We start from the raw sequence: 6,000 nt of genomic DNA on the forward strand, positions 1-6,000 counted from the left end.
TCCAGGTGAACACCCCCAGCTCTCCCAGCCTTTCCTCAGAGGAGAGGTGTTCCACTCTACTCAGCTCCGTGGGCCTGTGTGTTGGCTTTGCACAGCCTGGATTTTGGTAGGGGGGCACAGGCTTTTGGCCAGTGTCATCCCACGACACCCCATCATGCCCCTTCCAGCCTCCTTGCTGCTCCCCATAGTGAGGCAGCAGTAACTAGGTGTACTGACACCTGATTGTCCCTGCACCATGGAGAGGCAAGGAGGAGCAGGAGATTTGGTGTGTCGGTTCCACATCTCAGTGTTCTGGCCAGAAGGGAGTTCAGAGAGATGGGATGTGGCCTTTGTCTCCTGCCAGCAGCAGCTCAGCTCATCCAGCCGAGACCATCACAATCACCACCAGCAGCTCTGGAAATCTGCTCTAAGAATGAGTCCTCTTGCCCTGCTGTGACAGAAAACAACCCACCTTTTCATCTGGAGAAGAAAATCTAGGTTGTAACTCCTACAAAAGGCAAAGAACAGGGAACAAACCCTGAGAAATTTAAGAATTTCTACAAGAGGAAACAATGTGGGGCTAACACTGAATCACCACACTTCTACATCCTCCTCTCGCGGGCTGATTACCAAACCACTTTCCCTCCTGCTTCCTGCCTTCTTCTTGTCTTTTTTGCACTCTGTCAAGTTGTTCACACGGCTTCCTCATCCCTACTCTGTTCCAAGACTTCTCTTTATCATATTTTCCTAGTTTATCACCAAAAAACTGCCAGAAACGAAGAGAAATTATGTCCTAGAGAACAGCAGAGAGTGCTTTGACTTTTGGCCAATGCTCTGCTGCAACGTTTATGCTATTTGATGCATATGTTTTAGAAAACTTTTTATTGTAGGTTGGGGATGAGTAGATGCCTGTTTTCTGTAAAATCTCATAGATACTCGTCGTTCATGGTCTGTAGATGCCTTTGACAAATCCTTCTGCAGGGTGGCCTGTTTGAGTCTTCTCTGATCAATGGCTACACAGTACTGCTGTCATTTATTTCACAAGAAAGGACATTAAAAATTTGGGTTTGGTTGCTTTGTGAAATCAGGTGTGTACTCTACAGTTTCATTGTCCAACAGGTCTGTATCCCTGACTTGTTCAGATGATTTTTTTTCCCCTCTGTTCCTGCTGGTGTTCATGACCAGGATACGTGCCAGGCCTGGAAGTTTGTGAAAGTTGTTCCTCCACTTGTGGACCGTGTGGATTTAGGTCCCCCCTCTCCATGCACACCAACCCACCAGACTTCTGCAAAATCAACCACTGAAAGCAGTGGGAAGAGGAACCCACCAGGTTTCATGAATTGAAACTGCCTCCTCTGAGATTTACTTCAGCATACCTGTTCCTGGAACACAACAGGTAGTTCTCTAAAGACACAGAAGTATGGAACAAAGCTCCCAAAAATGCCTACATTTTTATGGCAGTCAAAGCTTTGGTATCTATTGACAATTTCGTCCCACTGTCCTTTACCTTATCACTAGAGATGCCTGGAAATCCTTTCAAACAATAGTACTTAAATTGCTTCCAAGGTTTGAAGTTGGCTTAATTTGTTTTTTCAAGGTAGTGTTTTCTATTGTTGCTAAATTATCACCAAAAAACCTGATTGTTTTGCAGCTCCTGGAAAAACTAAGACATTTAGATTGAATTTAAGAAGAAGGTTTTTTTCAATGGGGGTGGGCAGGCCCTGGCACAGGGTGCCCAGAGAAGCTGTGGCTGCCTCTGGACCCCTGGAAGGGTCCAAGGCCAGGGTGGATGGGGCTTGGAGCAACCCAGGATAGTGGAAGGTGTCCCTGCCCATGGCAGGGGGTGGGACTGTGATAGCTTTAAGGTCTCTTCCACCCCAAACCAGTCTGGGATTCTCTGACCAGAGCTATCCTGCCAGCTGAGCCAGTTCAGAGGTGTGTGAGAACAGAGAAGGCAATGCAGAACACCTGAAGTGGGTGCTCAGAGCAGACAGTAGGAAAAAAAAAAATCTCAGCTTAATGTCATGAGTACAAAAAAAGTATTCTTTGTGCAGTAGTCACCCTTTAACATCCTCCTGTTGTGCATTCATTGTAATGTCTGTCATTCCCAGTCACACCAGCCACATAATAGAGTTCTTCAATGCTTCTAATTTTTATTGTCATTGTGCTCCCACTGTTATGTTAATTAGATTAAACCAGACTCCCACTGAGGCTGTAACAATGATAAACATTGTAGTAATCTGTCTGCTCTCTCTGAAACCACTTTCCACAGCTTTGGCGATGTGCTGCTCCAACAGACCACACTGCTGTGTATTGTAAATAATCTGCTTTGATCACACTTGCTCACATACATTGTAATAATCAACACTGAAAAATAAGCTTCTAATGACTCACAACCTGAGGCATATTATTGATCTTTCCAATCAGCTACCATGAAGGGGCTCATGGAAGCAGAATATATTCATGCTGCCATTTTTAACTATACAAGACAAATATTGTGGGGAGAGGGGTCCTGCCAGAAATCTAAAATGACCACACATTAATACTCATCATTTTCTTTGTCTGGAAAAAAATTGGCTTATTCCATCTTTCCCTCTTTGCCTGAAATAGGTTCTAGCTTTTCCACTAATGGTTTTAAAGATAACAGTAAATTCTGACAGCTTTTAACACAGTTCTGTGGGATTTTGCTTCCAGGCCATTAACTCCTAAATCCATATTCTGTCAGATTTCTTCTGAGAAACAAAAAACATTGTAGGAATGAGACCTGAACTGCTTTTCTTGTCTTACTGTACAGAGACACTCAGCAACAAAACTCTCTTCGTTATAGACCCTGTGGAGAATTAGGACTTCACAAATCCAGGTACTTTACAAGTGCTGTGGAAACCATTATTACAGATGGTTCTGTTCTTCTCACTAGCCCTGTGCCTCATTGCAGTGAATCCCAAAAGATTAAACCTTTATTATTCAGTGTGTGTGTGTGTGCTGATGTATGGACATCTGCTGCGTCCATAAACCAGCATTGCACATCCCATTTCCCCTCCTGCTGCAAATCTGAAGCAGATGTGTGAGGCTGCAGAAAATAGGCGTAAGCTGTATTTCTCCAAACTGTGTTCTTGCTGCTGTTTAGAAGGCAGCAATTTGCCAAATAACAGAACCAGAGACTTTAGAAGCGAGTAACAACATACAGCCACAATCTCGCTTTTCCATCCCTTGGCCTGAAAATAATCAAAGAGTGAAAATAGAACCCAAAAAGAGAATTTTAAAATTTTTTTAGACCTCTACCCTAATATAACACCTGTCCATAGCACCTACCAAAGTCCACTGCAGATCCCTAAGGCTGGCAACTGTGATCTTGGAAAGAAACCCCAAATGCAAAGTCCTACCCAATATGCAGGGCTGAAATGTGTGTTCAGTATGCTCCAGCACCCCCAAATAAATCAGAGCTCAGATCTACAGAACCCAAGGGCTGTCCAGGCTGGAGCAGCAAAGTCAGGGAACTCCCAGCATTTAGAGAGCAGAGCTGTGTTATGAAGAAATGGGCACAGCTGCTTTGGTGAGTCATGTGTGGGTTTGGAGCAAGGACCCAGCTGGCAAACACCTATTTTCCATTCTTTCTTGAGGTCACTGCTGAAGTTCAAGTAATGGAAAAAATGGATGAATTAAAACCAAACCTCCCTAAGCTATATTTGAAACACACAGCTCAGGGATAGCCTTGCACAATTTAAGCAGCCTCTGGAAAGTGTGGCACAATCATCCACTGAGCTTCTCCACTCAGGGAAACAGTTGGGTTGAGGATTGCAGGCTTTGACCAGCTCCAAAACAAGGTAAGTCTATGCTACAGGAAATCTTCTAAAATAAGATATCAAATAGAGAAGGAATAGTCATTTATTTCCTGTAACTGATGTTTAAGCCAAGAATTATTTAAATATATCCTGATTTTTTTTTTCAGTATTTTTCCTTTTTTTTTTTCCTCCTTCTGCCCTCTTGTCTTTTTGCCTTCTCCTTATCCGTGTCTCTTTAAAAATATACTTTTTAAATTTTGGTCACTACTTGTAAAGATCAGCACAACATACCAAGTCATCCTCATATTTATTTACCTTTTGCATGATTTTCAGTGCAAGCATAAGCCTTCAATGATTTCAGCAAAGGTTCTTGGCTGGGCCATTCACAGGAAAAAAAAGGAATCTGTCTGTGCAAGAGAAAAAAATAAAAAAGTCTGATTGTATCTGTCTCATGCTCCACCAGAGGGCACCAGATAATTATCTTAAATATCACCCAGGCCGCTGTTGTGTACGGGCTGTTAATTGTACCTAATTAGAGATCAGTAGATGTATTAATCAACTACAAGTCAGGCCTCAATGCAGAAGCACTCAGTGGCACTGTTTCCATCTACCATCAGCCTCCAGATCTTATTTGGGTCCCAAGAAGTTGTGTGCAGGTATTGCTTCTCCCTCCCAATGTTCTCCTGTTTCTAACCCTGCTGCTGTGCTCTCTTGTGTCACACACCTCAAATATTGCACATATTTAAAATATTGCCCACGGCCCTAGGATGAGAACAGCCAGTGCTAAATTTGTTTTCCAGGGTACACCACATTCTTTTCGCCACAAATGAAAAGTTCATCAATGCAAGAGACGGCTTTACTGTGGGTTAGTCTCAGCCTGTAGTTCATCCCACAAACACCTTACACACCTCATACACCTCATAAATCTTTGACTTCATCTTTGCAACACTTTCTATGGAGTTATTTCTTTTAAAACTATTTCCAAACATTGTATACAGAACTTCCCTTCATTTGGCAGGCTTTAAATACCCTTTTTTCCTTACTGCAGAGAGCAGGACGTTGCTTGCTGAATGACAGATTAAAAAGTTGTAACAGGGTTTAATCATGTCCCTGTTTCAGTTCAAACTGCCTCTGCTAGGCACCAGAGCTGGAGCATGCTGCTTTCTTTGCCCTGACACTACTTAGACCCTTCTGAAAGGATGTACAAAATCTTCTGAGGAAGCAAGGTAAAACACAAGATTTCTTTTTCCTTTAATCCATTTACTACAATAAAAGTAGTAAACAAGGAGTTACAAGGAAACCAGCTGCAGTTTGATACCAAAGCTGGGTTCTGTCTTACTCACTGCCCCTTTGCAGGGCACACAAGCAACATTTTCTTGTTTTCCCCAAGTTATTTATAATGAGATCCCACTCTTTGGCCTTTATCTCTGGGGCCTGGATTTCAGGGATTGGAAGAAATTAGCTTATCTTTTGCAGCCTAAATTTGGAACATTCACTGGCTACAGGGGACAGACCATACAGACAGCAGCCCACAGGGAGAAGGCAGCCATGTGTTCCGTGTGCTACTCCCATCCTGTGGAACAAGCTGGCCATATTCCATGGCTGGGAAGTCCCACCTGTGCCAGGGGACCTGGGTGCCTCTGAACACTGGCACAAAGGTGTCACTTTGGGCAGACAAACAGCCTCTCTCTCCTCGGCTCTGGTTTTCTCTGGCAGCCTGTGCAAGCAGAAACAATTAGCACCTTTGGTTTTGTAGTAATTGAACAACATGTTTTATAGATTAGTGGAATTAATTCTCTTGCTGCATTAAAGGGATATAGGTAAAGCCTAAAATAAAAATCCCAACAAATAAAAATATTTGTAATAAGCTAATTATCTGATTAAATGATTACATGCTCTGTCATCCTACACCTGTTAATAAACTACTGTAAATATCAAATGCAGAATTAATACCAGCCATTAAGTGCATGCTACTCCTCTCCAAAAGTCCAATTAAGCATGTGTTTACAAATGATGCCACTAATTATCCACCTCTTCTATTTCAGTCAAAGGTCTTAATGTGCCTTGGAGACATTTCCAAAGCTAAGGAGACATAAAATGTCTTTTCAAAGAACCAATACTCGGAAAATATTGTGAATTTCTGAGGTAAGCCCTAAGGCTATAGATGTTATAAACACGGTTTTTTTCAGTCTAAGTGAGTTTGGGGGTTTTGCCTCACAAAATGTTGAAGAATGTGAAT

Source organism: Onychostruthus taczanowskii, unplaced genomic scaffold (genome assembly GCF_017590055.1).
Source record: "Onychostruthus taczanowskii isolate IOZ18803 unplaced genomic scaffold, ASM1759005v1 scaffold65, whole genome shotgun sequence".
NCBI classification, from domain to species: Eukaryota; Metazoa; Chordata; class Aves; order Passeriformes; family Passeridae; genus Onychostruthus; species Onychostruthus taczanowskii.